Source organism: Alnus glutinosa, chromosome 1 (assembly GCF_958979055.1).
Source record: "Alnus glutinosa chromosome 1, dhAlnGlut1.1, whole genome shotgun sequence".
NCBI lineage: Eukaryota > Viridiplantae > Streptophyta > Magnoliopsida > Fagales > Betulaceae > Alnus > Alnus glutinosa.
The window spans coordinates 20,962,488-20,981,222 of NC_084886.1; positions in this window are offsets into that span (position 1 = coordinate 20,962,488).

Sequence of the window (18,735 nt, forward strand, 5' to 3'; positions counted from 1 at the left end):
GCTTTTCAGATGCCGCCACCGAAATGCAGGATGGTCAGTTTAAAGGATATGATTCGGTGATTGTCTAAGAATTGGGTCCGGTTTGGCTTAAGTCCATGTGTCCGATTTGGCTTAAGTCCATGTGGGATGAGGATTGGGAGACTCAAGATATCATGATTGAGATCATCGACCTACTTTACCTTATTAAGACTAGGCCTTAACTTCTTTGATTTTTTTTATTATTATTATGACTATCAGTATTAAGTTGTAATATTTGGTAATCTTGGAGATTGGTCTTTTGACCCTGATATTTAAGGATTATCTATGTTATGATACTTTAGTATAGTTCTGGATGTTCATGATGTGATTGTGGGTATTAAATTATTATCTTTAACGTTAAATGAAAGTCTTCTGTTGCAAACTCTCTTCGAAGAGGATGATATCCTTGTGGTCATATTCTTCCTCAAGTAATATTGGGAGATGAACCATGAAGTTAACTACCAGTTAGTTAATTTCATTAAGGCGTTACAGAATTAAGGTTGAATTTGTAAAGTATATGCTCATTAGTGGCTGTGAATACTTTTTCCAATTGTATGTCGTTTTGTGTTATGGCTGTTGTGAAGTGGGGTTGAATATGGGAGCAATGTGGTCCCATTGCTAGTTGTGTAGGACACGTGACGTCCATTTTAGGAGTTTTTGCTGCATTTTTTAGTATTATAGTTGGAATAGTGTGGTCCCTTAATTAACTATATGTTAGTTCTGGTGTAGTGGGTGTGTGTGTGTGTTTTCTTTTAAAAAAAAAAAAAGGAGGAAGATATTTTCTCTTAAAATCTAGTGCCTTTATCAATGCCTTTTTTTATTTGTAAAGTAAATGCTCATTGGTGTTATCAATATGATAAGAAACATAATGGGTGCAGACTTATTGATGTTTGAGGTGTATTATAGGGATATTATTAACAGGAAAAATATGTGAACGTATGTGGGTATGTATGTATGTAAAAAACTACCCAGACCTATATGAGGGAGACAAACTGTCTTTATTTTTTTGGGATAACTTCACAAAAGTATACTGAACTATCCACGTTTTTTATGGAAGGGTACTAGACTAGCAAAGCTCTCGAATCGGGATATCCATCTATCAAAAATCTTCACTTAAGGGCATTCTGTCAAGATTCGGTATTAACTCCTGACGAAGCCTGACCCACATGCGACCCACGTATTTTTTTTAACCTAAACTACCCAAACTGCCCCTCAGTCTCTCTCTCTCTCTCTTTCTCTCTCTGCCGGCCAATCAACCACGATACACCCCCGGGACCATCCTTGCCGCACACCACCACATTCTTCTCTCCCTCAGACTCCCAAAACCTCTAGAGGTACACCTTGAGAGGTTCAACGTAGTCCTCAAAGCCTAAGGCACTTGTCAGAGACCTCGCCAATGACGAAGCCGATGAACTTCAACACACACTCCTACACAGTCTCGTTGGCGTCCTTGGAGATCTTTGTGTTTGCCGGTAGAGCCTTCTTCATGATCCAACTCACGTTCAGCAAGAACCGGTGCTTTATGAGCAGCGACATCTTATTCGTTGTTGGAGTCCGCCATTGAAGAGTGATTTTGAGTTTTTTAACTAGCTGGAATTCATGAAATTGTGTGGAAATTTAAAGTGGTGATCCGATTGATTTTACTTTGAAATGAAATGCTTTTTTAGTTGCATTTTTTTTTTCAGTGTTGAAAAATTGAATTGACCTCTTAAAAATAAAGTGTGTGCATAAGTGTCAACAAAAAATTAAAGCACAGCGGAAAGTAAATGACACACAGATTTTTGTTGACGAAGTGGAAACTCAATTAAGAGAAAAATCACTCCAGGGCAGCCAAATCCAGGAATTTCACTATTCAGAAGACATAGCTAGATACAAGATAGTAACACTCACATGTACCGATGCAGTGGTCGTACCTTGATCTCTGACGTGTAACCCAACACGGATGCTTCCCAACTAGGTTCACCTACCTGAAGGGGTCTTCAATGGAACTCCTTACCTTAGAGCCGACCTCTAAGATAGATTTCGGTTTACAGCACAGCACACTTGTAAAACGGCTTCAGAGGGATTGATGACTTCTATGAGCTCTAATGGAATTCACACCGAATTCTTGCAGTTTTCAGTGCCCAGGGGCCTCTATTTATAGGCTGGAGGCTCAAATGAGAGTCAGGCAAAATATACCTGGGCACCGTCCGGACGGTGGACATGGGCCGTCCGGATGGACAACTATGCGAACAGATTTTCTGAAATTTCCGCGGAGAAATCTTTCCTGTTTAAGGACATCGTCCGGACGGTCGCACGTCCGCTACAAGTAATTTCCTTATAAGGCTCTCGAGCGTCCGAACCATGGGGGATGAGCGTCTGGATGGCTATTCTTCAACACGCAATTTCCATATCGGTAATGAACGCGTCCGGACCATGATAGGCAGTCGTACGGACGGTTGAAGTCGAATCGGCAATTTCCTTCTTTGATGCACGCGCGTCCGGACCACAGCTGTCAAACGTCCGAACGGTTATATTTGAATTGCGATTCTTTCCTTACGGAGACGCGCGACCGGACAGGATACCACATCTTCCGGACGATTGATTGATCTTCCCTTTCTTGGAACTTGGAAAGAAATCAGAAACTGATCGAGTGCTGAGAGGTGTCTGGACATGCTGCTGAAACGTCCGGATGGATGCAAGCTGGCACAGAAACTTCTCGATACAGTATGGGGTCCGGACGGAATGAACACTTCGTTCGGACGAATGATGCTGGTCTGTGTAGCGTCCGGACGGGATGACACGTCGTCTGGACAGATGGAACAGTGGACAGATGGGCGTCCGGACGGGATGGCTCGATCGTCCGGACGGCTGACAGGGAACTTGAATTCTTCTAACTTGCAGACTCTGAATAGTGGAATCCCTGTTTATAGCATCTTTACACTTAAGTGATTTTGTCCAAACACAGAATGAGGCCAAAATACTAACAAACTCCCCATTTGGCCATTCTGGGACAAAAATCACTTGACCGGTTTGGAAATACATTCTCGGTCGAAAATAAAAATTACTCCCCATTTTTTATCTCAAAGGGACAAAGGGTAAAACAAAGTAATAAAAACTAACTGTCATAAAAATTACTCCCCCTAACAGTCTCAGAAGGACCCGGGAAACAGAGTAATATATATCCAAAAAGTTTTAACAAAGCAGAAATTGTCTCAAAATAACAAAAGACAACAGTAATAAAACTACAAACATAAGAGGGAATCAAACATCAGGCATGGGTAAAATCCCATCTGCATCGGAGTCATCTCTCCACAGCTGCGCATTAGACTTCATCAATGTCTGCTTGCTGATGGGCTGCTGGATTTTCATCTTCGGTTCGCCATTGACATTGATGCCCGATTGAAGAATAATCTGAGTAAGGAGGCAGCCAAAAGGGCGACCAACAGTTCTCTCATCACGGGCCTCTAATATAACCCCCAAAATGTGCTTGCACAGGCAGAAAGGCAAGCGGAGGTGGATTGCATAGACAAACTGGGCCCGTTTCAGAATAAGATCACTGCGTCGGGCAACAGGCCAGATGTTCTGCTGAACGATCTTGGCCAGGATGCGGTGGGTGGATGACAGGGCACCAATCCGGATGGCAGTAGAGCGCTCCTCACCTTGGGCAGCACGAAAGAATTCCCTGAGATCATCCAGGGATGGAGGAAGCACCACCTCATTGTATGGGCTGGCCGAAATCTCGAGCACTGGGACTCGAATGATGTGACTGATGACCTGAGGATCAACAGTGATGAGATGGCCTGCAACAGAGGACTGAAGCACCACTCCATGATCATCATTATGAATACCTCCAGGTTGGCGTAGAACAGCTTGACCAATCTGGTGTACACCACACAAGCACAGCTGTGGAGATTTCCCCAGTTGTACGTCTAGATGATGTCAAGTATGTTGTCCAGCAGTGGCACCATGATATCAGCCCGAAGGACATTCCGCTCAGCAATGACGGAGCGGTCCATAATTTTGGCTTGAATTGCATCCCTATCTTCCACAAGCCTCTGACGAACCCTGCGTGGTGGACTGCCGGCAGACATGATTCTGCAAAAGATCCAACAAGAATTGTCCAAAGAAAAATGTTCCAAAAATATTCTTGTTAGGATAACAAAAATTTGGCAGAATAACAACAGTAAAAGGACTTGTGAAAAAAATAAATACAAAATAATATCACAACTAAGTCCAAGAAATTTCAACATGGCAGATATATGCATCTCATATTCCAAAAAAATAAATAACATTCTAACGGTTTAAAAAAAAAAAACTGAAGAGAAAAAGACTAGAAAAATACCTGAAATATGAGAGGAATATGCAACAAGCCAAAAACTTAAAGCCAACTTAACTCACAAACAGCCAAAAAAAATGATTTTGTGGGGTAGGGAGTGAATGTGGCGAGCAAGGATTTTTATAGCCTCTGTGGGGTCCCCGTCTGGACGGTGGATTGATGACGTCTAGACGCTTGCTGCCTCGGAAAGGAGCAGACTGGCCACGCGCGTCCGAACGATATAAAGAGACCGTTAGGACGATGATGACAGCGCGCGTCCGGACTCCTTCAGGTCCTGTCCGGACATGTGGGCTCCATCTCTGTCCGGACTCCAAGGGAGATCCGTCCGGACCACCAGTCCGTCTGGACGTCGATGTAGACCGTCCGGATGCTCCACACTAAAACACCAGAAAAGCTGAGGAAAATTTACAGAGATCAAATTTCCTCAAGTCAGTGTTAGAACACGCATGTATAATCAACTGATAACACAATCAGAGAGCATCTCAGAAACTAAACAGAGATATAAATCAGAATTGAGATTTCATTTAGCACAAATAGTTTTCCTGAAAATAGAAAAATCAAATGGGCAACTCAACTCATGCAATGCGTGTGTGTGTGGAGACTAAACCGACAAGGTTTGAAAAATCATGACAAGAGCAGCCGGATTTCCTAAAGAAGAGAAAGAATCCGTGACCGATTAGCCAAAAGTCAAATCTTACTTTTGCTAGGGCCTAGCCATCCTCATCTGATACACTCCCCCTGAGATCCAGCACCGAATTGTTTTACTTGTACCATAAAGGATAAGATAAATTTTTACTTGCTCATAGAGGGCAAGGTATATTGCAAATTCAGTACAGAAGCAGTGAATAGACAATTTTTAAAGCACAAAATTCATACGAATAACAGCTCAATTCTTATGGTGCTGTAGGCTAGAGGAAATGTCAAAATTTATAGATGCTAGGTTCAACTAGCCTGCGGTCAATTTGACCATCTTATCACAAACTTCTTCTCTTATTCAGAATTTCTAGAAGCAAATAGTCAGAGAAGGAATGATGTACCTTTAGGGAGTCTCGGATAGTGCACTTGTTCATCGTATGAGGAAAGGAGCTATCCTACTTTTGCACAACCAGGAAAACTAACTTGGCCAAAATAATCATATAGTCTCAAATGTATCTAAGCAAAGTAAATTAATGCTCACAGAATTGAGATATCAGGTAACGATACATACAATATCTAATAAGCCAAGAAGAAAAAGTCCTACAAATTCTCCCCAAAATACCTTTTTTTTTTTATTATTAAAAAAAAAACAAACAAAACATGCAATATGGAAATGACATCATATGCAAAGGTAAGGTCACACCTGTAACTGCTCAAAGATGCCAGTACAGAAAAACAGTCGTTCGACCGGCTTTTTCTGTCTTCCCCAATAGATACCTGCAAAGTTCTCACAAGAGAAACATGGGGCACAACAAGCTAATTCCTAGATTGCATAACAAGCACATAAATATAACATAAAAGGTGCAAGCAATCAAATATGATGCCTTAGGATTAGGAACCAAAACCTAGGCATGAACACCCGAACCTGCTAGGTGCGTCGGTTCCCCTTCCTGGGGTAACTGCCCTTCTCAGCTCAAGTCTGCCTTCCAGTGGGTGGTTGCTGACAAGATTGCATCATCAACTCCATCATGTTTTGCATCCAGACAGGAGGCTCACTGGAGTATTGCTCTTAAGGTCTTCTCAAATGCTTGGGTTTGCTCTTGTAAGTGCCTCTGTAATTGGCTGGTACAAACCGCTGCTGAGGCCGCTGATGCTGAGGAGTATGAGACCAAGGGGCTTGATACTGATGCCTTGATACTTGTCCCCATGGTACTTGATAGGATGCTTGATGCTGAGCCCCAGGTCTAGCGACATAATGAGCTTGTCTTGGCGCTTCTTTCTTGGCTTTAGCCTTTTGAGCTTTCAAGAGGGAGCACTAAGGCCGAACATGCCCACTGAGACCGCAGTGATGGCAAATAGGAGGTCTTCTGATGGAATGAGGCTGCTGAGTGCCTGGAACATCATCATTGACCTTTTCCTTATGTTTATCTTCAACAGCGGGAGGAAGCTCAGGGACTGTAGGCTTTACAAATACAGTCTTTGAGGAAGAAGGAATATTAGAAGAGGAAGCTACATACCCGAGACCAGTCTTGTCATTTGGGCTCTTCTGGATGGACAGCATATGAGTCAACTTCTCATCAATGACTCTCTCTAGCAGGAGCTGTGTCTCTAGTAGCTTTTCCTTCAGCTCTTGTACTTTGTGCAGCAGTGAACTCTTCTCGGTCTGCAAACTGTTCAGATCATTTAGGTGCTACTTTCGGCCTTCCCTCAGCTTCTCAAACTCTTTGTAGAGTGTCTTGTAGGCCTCTTTGAGCTCTACCTCATTATCACTATGCTCCAAGTAATGAGTCTTCTTCTTCAATATATGGGGCTACAAAGGCCAGGAATTTGTCAGACTCTGGAGCATCTTCTTCTGACTCATCACTGAGAGTCACATTGTATGCCTTCCCTTTGCCCTTCTTAAGATTCCCGCAGTCGGCCTAGATATGCCCATAGCCTGAGCATTCAAAACATCGGGGTCCTCTGGGATCTTTCTTCTCTTCTTCCTCTGGTTCAGCTTCTCTGAGAGGTTTCTTTGAATTTTCAGAAAACTTCTTCTTGAACTGATCATCTTTCATCAGTCTTCAGAAATTTTTGGCTAACATAGCCACAACCTTTTCTTCATCCTCAAAGTCTTCTTCAGAGGAGGCTTCCACCTTCTTCTTGGAAGCCTTTAGAGCAATGGTCTTTAATTTCTTGACGGGGGGCAGAGATAGCTCATATGTTTGAAGAGATCCCACCAACTCTTCAATCTTCATCTCTTCAAGATCCTTGCTTTCCTCAATAGTCGTTACCTTAATCCTGAAATGCTCGGGCAAAGATCTGAGAATTTTTCGGATGAGTTTTACATCCGAGATAGGTTTCCCAAGACTCACCATGGAGTTCCTCAGGTCACTTATTTTGGAGTAAAACTCTCCAAATGTCTCTTCCTCTAACATCTTAATTTCTTCAAATTTTGAAATCAACATTTGAAGTTTGGCAGATTTTACAAGTTTTGTGCCTTCATATGTTGTTTCCAAAATTTGCCATGCTGCTTTGGCTGATTCGCAATTGGAAATTTTAGCGAATTCAGATGGAGAAAGTGCTTGGCATAAAGCATGGAGGGCTTTATCATTTGAAAGACGAGCATTCTTTTGAGGGACTAGTTCAGGTGTTGCATCCTTTGGTTTAGTCCAACCAGTTTCAACAATACCCCAACAGTCAATAGATTTCAAAAAGAAACGCATACGTGCCTTCCAATAGCCATAGTTCGTACCATCAAAGGCAGGAACAGAATTAAGAATTTGAGACATATCAACATATAGAAGTCAAAAAATAACACTCAAGAAATTAATCTTCTCAGAGTGTACCAAGCTCTGATACCAATTGAAAAATTGAATTGACTTCTTAAAAATAAAGTGTGTGCATAAGTGTCAACAAAAAATTAAAGCACAGCGGAAAGTAAATGACACACAGATTTTTGATGATGAAGTGGAAACTCAGTTAAGAGAAAAACCACTCCGGGGCAGCCAAACCCAGGAATTCTACTATTCAGAAGACATAGCTAGATACAAGACAGTAACACTCACATGTACCGATGTAGTGGTCGTACCTTGATCTCTGATGTGTAACCCAACATGAATGCTTCCCAACCAGGTTCACCTACCTGAAGGGGTCTTCAATGGAACTCCTTACCTTAGAGCCGACCTCTAAGATAGACTTCAGTTTACAGTACAACACACTTGTAAAACGGCTTCAGAGGGATTGATGACTTCTCTGAGCTCTAATGGAATTCACACCGAATTCTTGCAGTTCTCAGTGCCCAAGGGCCTCTATTTATAGGCTAGAGGCTCAAATGAGCGTCAGGCAAAATATACCCGGGCACCGTCCGAACGGACAACTGTGTGAACAGATTTTCTGAAATTTTCGTGGAGAAATCTTTCCTGTTTAAGGACATCGTCCGGACGGGATGGCACATCGTCCGGACGATCACACGTTCGCTGCAAGTAATTTCCTTATAAGGCTCTCGAGCGTCCGGACCATGGGGGATGAGCGTCCGAACGACTATTCTTCAACACGCAATTTTCACATCGGTAATGCACGCGTCCGGACCATGATAGGCAGTCGTCCGGACGGTTGAAGTCGAATCGGCAATTTCCTTCTTTGATGCATGTGCGTCCGGACCACAGTTGTCAGACGTCCGGACGGTCATATTTGAATTGCGATTCTTGCCTTACGGAGACGCGCGTCCGGACAGGATACCACATCGTCCGGACGATTGATTGATCTTCCCTTTCTTGGAACTTGGAAAGAAATCAGAAACTGATCGAGTGCTGAGAGACGTCTGGACATGCTGCTGAAACGTCCGGACGGATGCAAGCTGGCACAGAAACTTCTCGATATAGTATGGGGTCCAGACGGAATGAACACTTCGTCCGGACGAATGATGCTGGTCTGTCTAGTGTCCGGACGGGATGACACGTCGTCTGGACGGATGGAACAGTGGACAGATGGGCGTCCGAAAGGGATGGTTCGATCGTCCGGACGGCTGACAGGGAACTTGAATTTTTCTGACTTGCAGACTCTGAATAGTGGAATCCCTGTTTACAGCATCTTTACACTTAAGTGATTTTGTCCAAACACAGAATAATGCCAAAATAATAACAAGTGTGTTTGAAAATTTTCACATATTTAAGCAATTTGAAGAAGAAATAGAGGATGAAAAGGAAGAAGATTTTTCTCTGGCATTTTCTCAAACACCTTATACGCTAAATCCACATCACCTTGAAATTGGTTTAGTTTTTGCCTCCGCTATATGGGCTGGGTAGCCGAAAGTTTTTGCCTCTGCTTTGAATCTGACATTGACGATGCAGATACTTGTTCCAAGGTAGTTGGTTCTAAGTTGTATAAGCTAGATGAAGAATGGGGTCGATGGGTTTTGGTGAAAAGCTTGGGCGACCAAGTGTTTGTTTTGAGTAGCAATTGTTCTTTCTCTGTTTCGGCTCGAGAATTTTCTGGATATATATGGGATTACATTCACTTCACTGATGATAATCATCAAAGACTAGTGTTCCATCTAAAGGATCCTAGCATTCGTGATATGCAGACAACACCCAGACAAAAAACCAATAACCAATTCAACGCAGCATATTCAAACGCAACGAAAATCAAATGCTCCCTTTATCTCCTTCTATCCATATGCAGACAACACCAAAACACCCAAACTAAAAATCAATTACATGCAGCATATTCAGATCCATGGCTTCAATTCCACCCACGAAGTCGGATTTAACAATAGAATAGAGTCAAAAGAGCTTTGACTTTGAGTCCAATCTCGTTTGTATGAAGAAATTATCACACATAGATAGACAAAGAAGGGGGGGGACTGAGAGAGACACAGAGGGACTGAGAGGCAGTTTGGGTAGTCTAGGTTAAAAAAAAAACACATGGGTCGCACGTGAGTTGGGCTTCGTCAAGATTTAACACCGAATCCTGACGGAATGCCCATAAGTGAGAATTTTCGATAGATGGATACCCCGATTCAAGAGCTTTGCCAGTTTGGTACCCTTTCGTGAAGTTAACCCTTTTTTTTTTGGAGATAGAGAACATACGTAAGAACTATAGGTATAGGTCTGAGGACTTAATTTATTACAAATTACCTGACAAGTCTTTAGATGAAGGGTTAAGGCTTCTGTCCTCTGACCATGATGTAATTAAAGTTGTTTCCACCATGTAGGGCATGGTCTAATGGAGTTGTATTTGGTTTCAAATGGTGTAGTAAAAGTATATGTAGAAGGAGAAGACGCAGAAGAGGATTCAGAATATGATAGAGAGAAGGGTTGTCTTTGGGAAGGATTCCTTTTGGGATGAGGTTCCTAGTGACGATACTATTGCGTCAAAAGATTGCAAAACCCAAGTGCAAGCTATCGCAAGTAATAAATTCTCGATAAGACCAAAGTCGATCCATAGGGAATGGTAGACACTCAAATAAAATCTCTATTATCGTGTGAAAAAATAAATGATTTGGTTTTTTTTTTTACTAAGAAGTGAAGCAATAGAGAGATTAAATTAACAAGTAAAATAGAGCTAAGGAAAATAAATAGGAAAAACACAAAGGCTTAAAGAATCCACCTAGCATTATATTACATATTCTCGAGACTTTTTTAACTTAACCAGGTAGAGAATTAACTCTCCTAATCAGAACATTGAACAATCAAGCACTAATTAAAAAAAAAGTCGATTGATCATGAGTTTGATTGAAGATTTTATTTTAATGACCTGTTAAGAGAGATTAAGCATTCACTATAATTTTGAATCATAACAAATCAAATTAAAAGTAAGCATTTGATATAAACAAAAATGATAATGAGTAAAAAAACTAGTCAACATGAAATTACTTTCAAATTAAAACCATTCTCAAAATTCAATCATTAATCCTTGAAAAACATTAAACATAGTCTCAAAAACACATAATAAAAATACTAAATTTTACCGCTAGTCCTAGCTAGAGATTTAGCCACTCATAGTATTAAAATACATGACAAAGCACAAATGAAAAGAAATAAAAAAGAAAGAACTTGAATATTTGGGACAAATCCCCCGCATAAAATCTCTTTCCTTTGCTGCCTCTTCTCCTCTATTGTGCATTCAATCCGAGAGAGATTCTGAAAAAAAAAAAATTCAAATCCCTTTTCTTATGTCTCTAATTCTTCTCTTCCTTTCCTTTGCCTTATGCTTTTTTTTTTTTTTCTTTCCTTTCTTTTTTTAATTCTTTCAGCCACACGTCCAAGCTCCATATTGCAAGACTCTTTGTACTTCTACGAATTTATCCTTCCAACAAGCTCTAGTGCTCCACTTTTCTCTTCTATTGTTGACCATTTCCTTCTTGTCATACACTATATTTCTTTTCTTTTCCTACAAACTATATAATTTATTACATTAAAATATCATTTAAACTTAATATTAATAATTTGACCATATTTCACAATTAAATGTAAATTTTAAGAATTAGTATAAAGCAAGCTATGATAATGCTTACTCTAATTAAAGAAAATGTGCATATTTAAGCTATTATCAGATATTGATGCTCGTGAATTAGATGACGAGGAATAGCTAGAGACTGTAAATGTGGGGGTTTTTGATGGTGTAGAAAATGTTAATGAAGAGGTGGGCAAGAAGGTGAGGTTGGGTATGATGAAGAGGATGATGTAGTAGTAGGAGTGGAGGAGACTACTGGAGATGATGAACCCAACAAAGATGTGGAAGAAAGAGGTAGGGAAGAGGATGACGATAGTCCAAAAATCTCTAAAAGTGACAAATTAAGGTTGTTAGTATTTTATGCTGGCTTCATTCTGGATGACAAAAACACTTTATGTAATGGTTGCTTTTTAACAGGATTATCGGTTCTATTCAGAATCTTCAAGTAATATGGATAGTGTCTCATTTCATGCCATGTGTATGGTCACAAGTTTCTAAGAAGATGTCCATGAAGATTCCATGCGATTTCCAAGTCAAAATAGCCGGTTCCTGTGCAACCATCTGGACGGGCCTTTGAAGGCATCCGGACACCCCTCAGTGTCCAGCAGATAAGGATGAAGACGTCAGGACGTCAGAGCAATACCGTCCGGACGCTAGGTCAATCAGTATTCAACAAGGAGTTAGATTTCAGAAGTCGACACTGTTTGGGAAGTCTCTGTAAGCCGTCCGGATGATGTCCAATATTTCAAAATATTCCAAAGTTCTGTTCGAAAGCGGAAAGAATTTTAGTGAAGACCGTCCGGACGCTCAGCCAAGCCGTCCGAACGTGAACCTAATAAAGATAGAATTGCGTTGTTTCTGAAAGGATATCGCTGAAAACCGTCCGGACGAGGCTAACTTCCGTCCGGACGCTCGCCAGCCAGAGCCCGAATCTCAGCAGTTTTAGGTTTCCTATAAGCTTATAAATAGAGGGCCCTAGGCTTGTATTTTGTACAAAATTTGACAGTGAATTCCATAGTGCTTAGAGAGGGTGTTTAGGGAGAATCGAAGATCCGCTAGCTCTCAAGCCGTTGCCGGTGTGTGCTCATCTGTTTGTGTGAAGTCTATCTTAGGGGTCGGCCCTAAGGTAAAAGAATCCATCAAAAACCCCTTCAGGTAGAAGATCTGGTTGGGAAGCGTTCACGATGGGCTCCGTGTCAGAGTTAAAGGTATGACTACTGTATAAGGGTATGTGAGTACAAGTGTCTTGTAACTAGCTTTGTTTTTGGATAGTGGATTTCCTGGATTTAGCTGCCCCGGAGTTGTTTTTCTCTTCACAGAGTTTCTACTTCATAACAAATATCTTGTCTTATTTAAATTTCGCATTTAAGATATTTTGTTGCACACAAACACACACACTTGGTTAAATTAGAAGTCAATATTTTATTAACAATTGGTATTAGAGCTTGGTACACTCTGTTTAAGATTTATTTATTGAGTGTAATCTTTTTTACTTGAATTTTTTTGTATATAATGTCTCAATCTCTTCATTGCATTCTTACCTTTGATGGCACAAATTATGGGTATTAGAAAGCTCGTATCTGCTTCTTTTTAAAATCTATTGTTGTTTGGCAAATTGTAGAAATTGGCTGGATTAAACCAGAGGCTATAACTGCTGTAATATATACGGACGCCGTCCGGACGGACAACTGTGCGATAGGATTTTTCGAAAATTTCTCTAAAAATCTTTCCTGTTTAAGAGCCACGTCCGGACGGTGAGACACTGACGTCCGGATGGTCGCACGTCCGCAGCAAGTAATTTCCATATAAGGTTTAGCACGTCCAGACCAAGGGGGATGAACGTCCGGACGGCATTTCTTCAACACGCAATTTCCATATCTGCTATGCGTGCGTCCGGACCATGAGAGGCAGACGTCTGGATGGTTGAAGTCGAATCGGCAATTTCCTTAACTGATGAGCGCGCGTCCGGACCAAGGCTGACTGACGTCCGGACGGTGATATTTGAATTGTGATTCTTGCCTTAAGGAGACGCGCGTCCGGATAGGATACCACATCGTCCGGACGGTTGATCGATCTTCCCTTTATTGGAACTTGGAAAGAATCTGAGATTGTTCAAAAACTGATAGGCGTCCGGACGGGCTGCTGCGATGTCCGGATGGATGCAAGCTGGAACACAAGCTTCTCGACACAATGTAAGGTCCGGACGGAAAAGATACGTCGTCTGGACGGATGATGCTGGTCTGTCTGGCGTCCGGTCGGGATGAACTCGTCGTCCGGACGGATGGAACAGTGGACAGATGGGCGTCTGGACGGGATGACATGTCGTCCGGATGGCTGACAGGGAATCTGAAATCTTTTATCTTTTTCGCAGTATAGAGTCTTTTGAAAATGCTCTGACAAGTGGAATCCCTTTTTACAGCATCTTTACACATAAGTGATTTTGTCCAAACATAGAATGAGGCCAAAATACTAACAGAACTCATGAAGCTGAGAGAGTCCAATCAGAAGAAGGTGATAAAGCTGAACACGATGAAGACAGAAAGTGACACATTACTTCAAAAGATCACGGACTTGGAAGATAAACTGATGGATGCACAGTTACAGTTGGAGAAGTTCTCAGACAACAAGATAGCTCAGATGCTGACAGGTCAGAAGTGCTCATCTGACAAAACTGGTCTCGGGTATGTAGCTACTGATTCCTCTAACATTGCTTATACTTCCAGAATTGTGTTTTTTAAGCCCTCACGTTCAGAGCCTCAGAATGACAAAGGTGAGGCTATTGTGGTTTCTTGTGAGAATAATAATACTACTCCTGCGAAGTCTAAGCATTCTACATAGAGAAGCCTACCTACATGTCATCATTATGGGATAGTGGAACATATTAGACCAAATTGTGGTAAGTTAAAATTTCCAAGAACTTGGAATAAGAAGAATGCTCATAAAAAGGAAAAAGATGTTGAAGAACATTCCAAGACAAAATATGTTCCTCCACATAGGAGGCAATTCATTCAAAAGTTTATCCCTATTTGCCATCATTGTGGGTTAAGCGGTCACATTCGACCCAAGTGCCCCCACGTACTTGTTCAGAGGTCCAAAGTGAAGGAGTTGTTAAAGAAAGATTCTGCAAGCACCAGACCTCTTAGGAAGCATCAGGCTCAGAGGAAACTATCAAGGTATGCTTCAGTGTACAAAACTCCCATATGTCACCAATGTGGAGTTCATAATCATGTCAGACCCAGGGGTCCTCAGCCTCAGAAGGACCCACCTAGAAAGATTGGACCTCATACAAAACTCCCATATGTCACCAATGTGGAGTTCATAATCATGTCAGACCCAGGGGTCCTCAGCCTCAGAAGGACCCACCTAGAAAGATTGGACCTCATACAAGATATCCTGCTCCAAGGCATCAACGACAACAACAGATGTTTGCTCTTGTAAAACACGACTGGGTGCTAAAGAAGAACAAATTTCAGCATCATGAAGAAAAGCCGCAGAAGCCTAAAAAGGATCCATCCTATGAAGAATTACCCATTGTTGGTAGCTTTATGAGGAGCTTGATTAGATATATGGAATTGCAGCCGAAGGGTGGAGGACAGTATAGGCACACTCGCTTCCCTAGGGGGAGCAGACCCACCTAGTAGGTGAGGTCACACATGCCTAGGATTGTTGTTCTTAAATCCTAGTGCATGTCAGGTACACTTGCATTGCATCTTTTGTATTGTCATATCCTGTTCATGCTTTGCATATTTGTTATGGAACCATTTTTTCTATACCTATAGTTTCTCTTGTTATCTTGAGAAAATTCTGCAGGTATTTCATAGGGATGACAGAGAAAGCACATCGGGTGGCTGCTTTTCTGTCTTGGTATAGGTAAACCTCTCTACTTGAGGTCAGGCTTGCCCTTACCTTACATGCTTGGACTAGATTTTTCTTTTCCTGTGTAGCATGTTTTTGTTGTTTTTCTACTTTTATTTTCAACAAAAACAAAAAAGGATTTGTTGCAAGGTTTCTTCTAAAAGTTTTCAGCTATATCATGTATATTTATCTGTTTTGACAGTTCTCTGTGCTTTGATAGAATATATATTCATATGGTTAAGATTCTAAATCTGATATGTGCTGAGTTTTACTGCTGCATCTTTTCTAGATAGTTGCTTTTCTCATGCGATGAAAAATGTGCACTATCCAAGGCTCCCCTAAGGTATTTTTTTTTCTCTCTCTGACTTTTAGCTTCTGGAAATTATAATGAGAGATTTTTTTTTGCTAAGATGGTTAAACTGACCAACTCACTAGTTCAACCTATAACCCATAAATTCTGGCATTCTTTCTAGGTTGCAGCACCAAGTGATAAAAAGCATTCAAATCTGAATAAATATGGATAGATAAAAAGATCTACTGCTTTTGTGCTATAAATCTGTTATTGAACTTGTCCCTATAGAAACAGTCAGTGACCAAATCATTGCGGAAATAGGCGGTCACTAAAGGACGAAGTAAAAGAAAAGTAGTGCAGCTTAGGGGGAGTGTATCAGATGAGGGTGGCTAGGCCCTAGTAAAATAAGGTTTGACCTTTGATTGATCTAACATTGATTTTCTCTCTTATTTAGAAAATCTGGGTGATTTAAGTCATATCAGTGAACTTCTTACCTTATTGAGAAAGCCTTCACACACACACGCATTGCATGAGTTAAGTTTACAATTGAAAAATCTGTAGGAAATTTATGCTCATTGATTACTTAATTCTTTTCTATATGCTTGCATATTTTTGACCAGCTATCTGACTGTTTTCACAGGTTCATATACATGTGTGTATTGATTTCTTGTTGAAGACCTAACCTTATTCTTTTCTCTTATTTTTGATTTTGGTTATGGTTTTTCTTTGAACTCTGTTTACTCTTTGTCCTTTTGAGACAAAAAGGGGGGGTATTTTTTGTTTTGGACCGGGAATGTATTTTCAAACCGGTCAAGTTTTTTTTTTTGTGCCAGAATGGCCAAAAGGGGAGTTTGTTAGTATTTTATGTTGGCTTCATTCTGGATGACAAAAACACTTTATGTAATGGTTGCTTTTTAACAAGATTATCGGTTCTATTCAGGGTCTTTAAGTAATATGGACAGTGTCTCATTTCATGCCATTTGTATGGTCACAGGTTTCTAAGAAGATGTCCATGAAGATTCCATGCAATTTCCAAGTCAAAACAGCCAGTTCCTGTGCAACCGTCCGGACCGGCCTTTGAAGGGGTCCAAACGCCCCTCACTGTCCAGCAGTGTCTCATTTCATGCCATCTGTATGGTCACAGGTTTCTAAGAAGATGTCCATGAAGATTCCATACAATTTCCAAGTCAAAACAGCCGGTTCCTGTGCAACCATCCGGACCGGCCTTTGAAGGGGTCCGAACGCCCCTCACTGTCCAGCAGATAACGATGAAGACTTCCAGACGTCAGAGCAACACCGTCCGGACGCTAGGTCAATCAGTATTCAACAAGGAGTTATATTTCAGAAGTTGACACTGTTTGGGAAGTCTCTGTAAGCCGTCCGGACGAAGTGGCAACACGTCTGGATGATGTCTAGTATTTCAAAATATTCCAGAGTTCCGTTTGAATGCGGAAAGGATTTTAGCGAAGACCGTCCGAACGCTCGGTCAAGCTGTTCAGACGTGAACCTGATAAAGATAGAATTGTGCTGTTTCTGAAAGGATATTGCAGAAAACCGTCCGGACGCTCGCCAGTAAGAGCCCGAATCTCAGCAGTTTTAGGTTTCCTATAAGCCTATAAATAGAGGGCCCTAGGCTTGTATTTTGTATAGAATTCGACAGTGAATTCCATAGTGCTTAGAGAGGGTGTTTATTGAGAATTGAAGATCCACTAGCTCTCAAGCTGTTGCCGATATGTGCTCATCTGTTCGTGTGAAATCTATCTTAGGGGTTGGCTCTAAGGTAAATGAATCCATCAAAAACCCCTTCAGGTAGAAGAACTGGTTGGGAAGCGTTCACGATGGACTTCGTGTCAGAGTTAAAGGTATGACTATTGTATAAGGGTATGTGAGTACGAGTGTCTTGTAACTAGCTTTGTTTTTGGATAATGGATTTCCTGGGTTTGGCTGCCCCGGAGTGGTTTTTTTCTTCACAGAGTTTTCACTTCGTAACAAATATCTTGTTTATTTAAATTTCACATTTAAGATATTTTGTTGCATACAAACACACACACTTGGTTAAATTAGAAGTCAATATTTTATTAACAAAGCTCTCCCCTTCCCAGAAATAAAGTGGATGAAGAGACATCAAACTGTTGTGATGTCACCAAGAGGGTTTAATTTAGCAAAGCAGATCTAAAAAATTCACTCTTGCAGTGGGTAACACATTTCTTGTTGCTTTTGAGTTTAGAAAATCTGTGAGACATGCAAATATTTTGAAGGTGAAGGATTTAGAGTTCAAGAAAAATGAAAGGAAACAGATTGTGGCAGTATGCAAAGACAAAAGTGTAAGTATAGGGTTTATGAGAGGCAGTTAAAGGATGAGTGCACATACATCTTAGTATCACTTAGGCCAAAACACTCATGCCCATATACGAATCACATGATCACTTCATCTTGGATAGCTAAATGGTGCATGGATTCCTTTAGAAACTAGCCAAACATTCCCATAGATGTCTTACAAAAAGAGGTCAAAGGGAAGAGGAATGTTGATGCACATGCTAGTTCTTTGTATAGGGCTAGAAGAAAGGCATAACAAAAAATTATGGTAAATTGGATGAGCAGTACCATCGGTTATGGGACTACCATTTGATGGTTAGGTTGACCAATGTGGATAATTGTCTAATTTTGATGATTGACAAAACAATGCCATGGATGCCATGTAGGGTTTCAAAGGTTGTACATGTCATTGACAATAATGAAAAATGGTTTCAAAGAATGGTGTAGACCTATGATAGGAATTGGTGCTTATTTCTTGAATTTGATGTACAAGGGTCAGTTAATGGCTGTTGTTGGGAGGAATGCCAACAACAATATGTACACAATCGCCATGGCGGTTGTAGAAACAGAGACTAAAGATATTTGGACCTAGTTCCTAGAGGCATGTAATATCCCTGATATTAATTAGATATTTAAAATGTAAATTAAATTAGATAAATGATTAGAATCAGTAAAATGTCGAGAAAACGCATAGAAAACACTTAGGGTCGAGTCCTGGTGTAAAAGAATGCCCTATGGACATTATGGCTGCACCATTTGCAAGCTGTCGGGACCCTTTTGCAAATGCTAAGGTCACTGTTTGCTAGCCGTCCGGATGCTCTATGGGACTGTGAAGTCAGTAGGTTCGCATTGGCAACACCATCCG